Here is a 6,573-nt window from a genome sequence, read left to right on the forward strand (position 1 = left end):
TTTATACTAAATAATAATTCAATGATATTGCAAATAATTTAAAAAATATTTTTTATTTTACTTAATTTGTACGACTTTTCTTCTGTAGAAATAACAAAAGGAATAGCTAATATAATCGATATTAAAAAATACAAAGTATGATTAGAAAAACTTAATCGTTGATGAAGTTTGCCGGTCATTTGTTTTTTTACAATGTTACTATCTCACTTGTTCACTTTTATATTTGCAATGCTTTTAAATTTCGCGAACTAAGTAATGAAACCTATACTTTCTTTATGTTTATTTTGTCATAAGTTTATTACTTATATACCACTCCAAAAAGAATGGATAATGCCTAGTTCCCTCTCATATACCTGTTTTTAATTACAGTTAAAATTTTCGGTATGTCGAATTCCCTCCCAATTATACATCAATTGCCTCCCAACAGCGGCGGATGATCTTGTTTTACTAGATTTTCAGTGTGAAATTTATCTTAAAATACGAAGTGTTTCATCCAATTTTAAAAAATTGTTAACAAGACCAACTAAAACTAATAAAGTTTTTCTAGATGATTGCATCAAAAAGCTAGACGCACACGAATTACCAAACATTGAATTTGTTAAGGTAGTGGGAAACCATTTTAAAAGTAAATAAATAAACATTTCATAACTGATATGTATTTTCGATAAATAAAATCGGTAAGTAGTCGTTAACTTAATTATCGGAGGTGATATGAACGGGAGGGAACTCGACTAGTACCCGGGAGGGAATTCGACTATCTATATTTTAACCAAAACTACCTGCGGGAGGGAATTCGGCATCACCGAAAAGAATACAGACATGAATAGGTTGTCATGAGTAATGTAACCTACTTTTTCTTTTAATTTATTTGTATCTCTATTTATTATGAACAATTAGAAATAGCTTCACGTAGACAAATTTTTCCAAACACTGGCCGTAATGTTTTCACGATAAAACCTTCTAATAAGTTTCCAAAATAAACCCATCAAGTTTTTGTGGCTGTAACCTCTTTTATCGTTTGTCTAAAAAGCCTTTGGAATTTCATTGCAAAAATAAAGGATATTGACAAGTCGGCGAAATTGTCCGGTCTGGTGAACTAGCAGGCTGGCTGGACTTGATGACTCTTCGGGACCGTCGTCGCACGATACATTTTTATTGTCCGGTATTAAATTCAGTTCAGTTTTATAATAAACCAAAGAACGGACGGCGCGGCGTTAACATTGCTTCATATGGAAAAGCAATTTGCCGATCATTACAATCTTTTTTATGATTCTTTTAGTGGCGCACAAAGGACTTTGTTGGCTACAGCGAAGATTACAAGTATACGGCGATTCTATTTGCAATATTTTCTGCTTCTTATGCCCGCGATATTACTCTTTATACCTGCGTTTTATGCTCTTTTAAAATTGGATAATAAAACTTAAAGGTAATATTTTCTTTTGGATAAATATTTCTTTCAAATATTATTCCTGTAGTTTTTTTGAGAAAGAGCCTGATCCAGTACCTCACCGACACTTTTAATTTACATTTTATAGATAATAAATGCTAAATAAATATAACGCTCAATGAGAAAATTAAAATGGATACAAACCAGAGATGGGCGGGGTACCCAGTTTCGATCGGTAATGACCGGGTAGTTCTACCAGAGAAACAAGAAATGACTAACACTCGCAATAATAATTCAATAAGTATAACAAAAAACTAATCAATTAAAAATTGCCGCTTGTTGGTATATCAAGTTTTGATTAAAGATAACATATTAGTATGATTTTGCCACCTTTTAGTGTTTATAGACATTATAATCTCGTTTCAACTGAACCCTCTCGTTGGAAATCCGCCAATCAAGAATTAGAATTTCATTAGTTTAGTATTTACCTAAACGACTTTTTGAACGAGACTTTATGTGGTTTGGAGCGTTGATAAGGGTGGATAAGCGTTGATAAGGGAAGAAAAATCACTAACACAAATTTATTCTTTGAGATGACCCATTTGACATTACTGAAGAAATGAATAGAAGGATGTAGTCCTTGAGTACTGTTTCAGAAGAACGCTTTTCAATTCGTTGGCTAGTTTTTCTGCCAGAGGCACCAAAGTACCTGTCTGTCTCCCGCTCAACCTGCTATTTTCGTATAAAAAGTCAGAGATTTGAAAGATTAATACTTAACAATTGACTCCGGCCGTAAAATCCCGAACAATATCGTTAAAATACTATTTCATATAACCCGTTTCTATAAAAAAATGTTTCCATAATCGATAATCACAATAGTTGAAATAGCTTTAATTTGATTTTCTTCTTAAACACCAATTCGCATTTAAGTCGTGAGCATATAAAATGAAACGTTTCATCTATCGAACCCTGTCATTAATCCACCTAAATCTTCAAGCAACGAAATAATTGTAATCGTTGATGACACACGTTTAAAGCTGTAGAATTATTGCCACTTAGTTGAGATATATGTGGAGGTAAGTATTAGATACCTGGCCGGCACGGCAACAATTTTGTTTTTGGGAACGTTTAATTTTTGTTACAACCCTTGTTGCCTCCCAAATTGACGATGATTACAGACGAAGAATTCTAATATCCACTTATACAATGGAATTAATAGATTTGATCGCTGAAATGACCATTATTTGTTAAATCGCTTGAATTGCACATAAATGCCCCATTGAAAACAGACTGGATTCGAATGATAGTCTGTCGCATAACACCTGTTAGAATGCTTGCATGCCTTTACGGTCACTATGAATAACAATGGACAATTTTCAGGAATTATTTTCTTTTGTCGATGAAATTGAAACGGTCTTCATAACAAATGGGAAAACAAAACAGCAAAATTCTGAACCAAGAGTAGGTAGAGTAAGTCTGCAAAACATTTGCGTTAAAAAGCTTTTTTTAAATGTCCTTTTTTTCCTAATTAACTGATCTTGAGAATAGCAATAGAACATAAGAGTCGTTTAAAAAGGCTGTTCTTTAATATAACGAAACAGTTAAATTTTATAATATTTATTTTATACTAAATAATAATTCAAGATGTTAAGTATACAAAAATACTGGTTTGCATGAGGGGAAAAGTAGGGAAAGAGCGAATATAAAGATAGGAGACGAAAAATTAGAAGAAGTGACTATGTTTAGGTATCTAGGAAGTCAGATAAGTCAGCACGGAAGAAGTAGTAGGGATAGAACGCAAAGGATAGCGTAAGGTCGAGTCGCCTCCAAAAAAAAAAGTCATTTATATGCTCGCGAACGGTTAATTTAGAAATATGAAAAAGATTGTTAAGGTGTATGTTTGGAGCTTGGCGCTGTACGGGTGCGAAACATGAACAGTGGACGCGGCGGAAAAGAAAAGTTTAGGAGCGTTCGAAATGTGGTGTTACAGGCGAATGTTGAGGTTACCGTAGATAGAGAAGGTTAGAAATAAAGAGGTATTAGAAGGAATAGGAAAACAGAGGTCTCTATCGAAGTCAATAAGAAATAAGCGAGATAGGTTGCTATCTTCTCAGGCATAAAGGTCTAGTCAGAGACATATTCGAAGCAAAAACTGGAGTTAAGAGTTAGATTACTGTTCGCAAATAGTTAAGGATATGGGTTGTTCTAGTTTTAGGGAAATGGGGGGTTTAACTCAGAATAGGAAAGAGTGGGGGTGCGTGTCCAACCAGTGTTAGGACTGACGACCTCATGATGATGAAATAATAATTAATGATAATACAGAATTTGGAACTAACATAATACGACACCTGAATGTAAAACCGCGTGGTAACTTAAGTAATTTATGTAATAATCGGTTAAATATTGTGCGCTATCAAGTGAGAAAGGTGACGTCCGATTATGATTGCAGCGAATAATGTCGATAAAGGATAAACTGTAAAATCATACTGACGGACACAGCTGCAAGAATGTTGTTCAAAGATGGTCGGTCGTATTATCATCGAACGAAAGCAACGCGTTCATTCCGCCTAAAAACGCGGTGTATCGTGTATACGTGGAAGTCCCTCCTGCGGGAATATTTCATGAATGACATATCCTAAATTATAGGTTATTAACGCTTCATGCACAGCGCCTCGAGAGTTATAGTGCGCAGCCATATCATTACCGACTATTTCCAAAGACAGCATAATAGTCTAATTGATACGCATTGATCAAAACAAGCATGGAGGCAGATGAAAAGTGGGATTGCATTCGGCACGATCATTTTCTTGTGTAGCTCTCTCTCGCCGCCATTGCCAGTGCATTCGATGAGGAACTCTTTTAACGCGGAATAGAAAATACAGAAAAGGTCAGAACAATTTGCACTTTGAGTATTCGTGGCCTGTTAGTTTTAATTTAAACGCAGAATGATCTACTACTAATGCAACAAACCAATTTATTGTAATAGTCTGAGAGTTGGGCAAAAGACAAATATTCTAGTAATATATTGGGCTAATAGCTGGTGGGAGGGGGTTATGCTTCTAAGCAGATGAACAGCCATAGTACTATTCGAAAGAGAATAAAATTCTGTATAAGGCTATGAAAATATATACAGGGTGACCCATTTAAAAAAATTGACTTACGATTGTTAGTTGAAGAAGTTAACCAAATCCGCCACCAGGTATCTAACACCCTGTATGTAATAAACCCACTTTGAAAGTATGGACGGGAAGTTTGAGGGTATAGCTACCTTTTCTGAGAATATTGTTGCTCCGGCTTTCTTACTATAAAATAGGCATGCTTTTTCGCAACCTGTTGCTCTGTGATACTTTTTAAAAAAAAATTAATATCTCGAAAACGATAAATTTTAGAAGTAGAAAAGCAAAATAAAGGTCTATCTAAAATCATAAGTAGAATTAAAAAGCATCATAATATAAAGGATGTTCCATTTGAAATAACCAAGTAGTTTCAGAAATATTCTAGTAGATGTCACCGTGACACACCCTGTATATACAAGTAGTTACACATGATGTGTATTTAGTAAAAACAATTATATATTAATACTAACACCTTCAATAAAAATTATGTAAAAAATTAACGTTAAGTATCTATACCTTCATAAATGATGACAATTGATTTGAAAACAACAAATAACAAGAAAAAACACATATGCAATGTACTATAAGCGTTGTCTGTAGGACAATTAAACTGTGTTTAATAAGTATCTTCTTAGTTTGGCCTCAATTTATGTTAAGAATACCAAAACTGATACCACATTTATCAAACGGTTTAATTTTTTGCATGTGTGTTATTAAGTACGAATTACTACACACTCAAAATTTGTGAATCCTGAATATCATTTTCTTTTTAAAAAGAGTACACCTGGATTAAAATAATCCTTGTGTGCAGAGAACGATTCTCAATCCCAATTCGGACTAAAGCTAATTCAATAGCTACATTTTAATGTTAATTTTATTCATTTCGGATATGTTAAGCTTCGAGGTGTACACTGAAGAAGTAGAATAATCGATTTTGCTGTTTGGAAGAAGATTGTACAAGAGACAAAGGATAGCCACAAATCTGAGGTATATTCTCCTCGTTCAACTAAGCCGGTGTACCTATGTATATTAGTTTTAAAGGTTGATAAGAGAGGATGCCACCACGAAGCGGAGCGAGCACATCTTCCACGATATGTAATAAGAAGAGAAACAAGCGCAAGTGCAGAATTCGTGTTTCTTGTTTGTGAAGAGTCACCGATGGTGGTTTGCACATGGATATTGAATAACATTAAATCAAAGCGGCTCGGGCTGTGGCAACAACATACGAGTCCGATAAGGAAACAACATTGTCAATACGGGGAACAACAGATCGCATTAAAAGCCGTTTGATGCTAATGGAAAGCAACACGTCCAGATGCGATTCGAGTGCTGTTTGTCAATTAAAAACCTTCCAGCGCTTTTGATTCATTTTATTTACTCTCTTATTTTTCCAAACATATGTTAGTACGTTTAATTGTTTATACCGACAATGGATAGGTCTATGGTACTACTGTTGTTACTCGTGTTGCTGTCGTTGTTTTCCTCTGATATGTGAAAGATAATTGATTGATAATTAAATAGGTGAAACGTACAGTACCTATTTTCAAAATTTATCAGAGTGCACCAAAAATACTGAAACTTGTATGATACCTATTTACTATTATTTATGCCTACCTTAAGCCGTGCGTTGAATTTGTCTATCTCTGCGTCTATAACTTCCAGTAACACTAGAACAAATAAAAAATATTATTATAAACAACTAGTTTAAAGATACAAAAATAGGTTTAAGTTAACCAAACCCGTATACGTATACAGATACCTTGGATACCTCTTTTAGGTAGTAATTTTTTAATTATTGAAAAATTTAACGTATCTGGCTTAAATAAATAAAAATATTTTCATGATCAACGAGAATCTGAAACCAAAAATATTGTAAAATCGTTAAAACTGTTTCTAATTTATAATAGCTGCTGACATTGAAAGTATCTATTGTCATCGCGAAATTGTAAAATTTATGAAAAAAATTATAATTGACAATTATACGAACTAAATGGCGTTGGTACGCATTAATTTACTTAGCCGAAAGTTTATTAAAAAAATATAATAAAAAAGAAAAAATGTTTTACCATC

General features: G+C 33.7%; 1 protein-coding gene and 1 long non-coding RNA gene across 4 annotated transcripts in view; one reads left to right on the forward strand and one right to left on the reverse strand.

Moving 5' to 3' along the window:
- The window catches only part of LOC108737983 (dachshund homolog 1), a 348,890-nt gene that overhangs the window by 239,720 nt on the left and 102,597 nt on the right, over positions 1-6,573 (forward strand). The window lies entirely within an intron of this gene.
- Positions 6,117-6,573, reverse strand: part of LOC112904389 — a 46,800-nt gene continuing 46,343 nt past the window's right edge. Inside the window, exon 3 of the long non-coding RNA XR_003231074.1 lies at positions 6,117-6,170. This is a non-coding gene — a long non-coding RNA (uncharacterized LOC112904389). The remainder of the gene's footprint in view (positions 6,171-6,573) is intronic.

This window comes from Agrilus planipennis, unplaced genomic scaffold, assembly GCF_000699045.2.
Source record: "Agrilus planipennis isolate EAB-ADULT unplaced genomic scaffold, Apla_2.0 scaffold109, whole genome shotgun sequence".
Classification (NCBI taxonomy): domain Eukaryota; kingdom Metazoa; phylum Arthropoda; class Insecta; order Coleoptera; family Buprestidae; genus Agrilus; species Agrilus planipennis.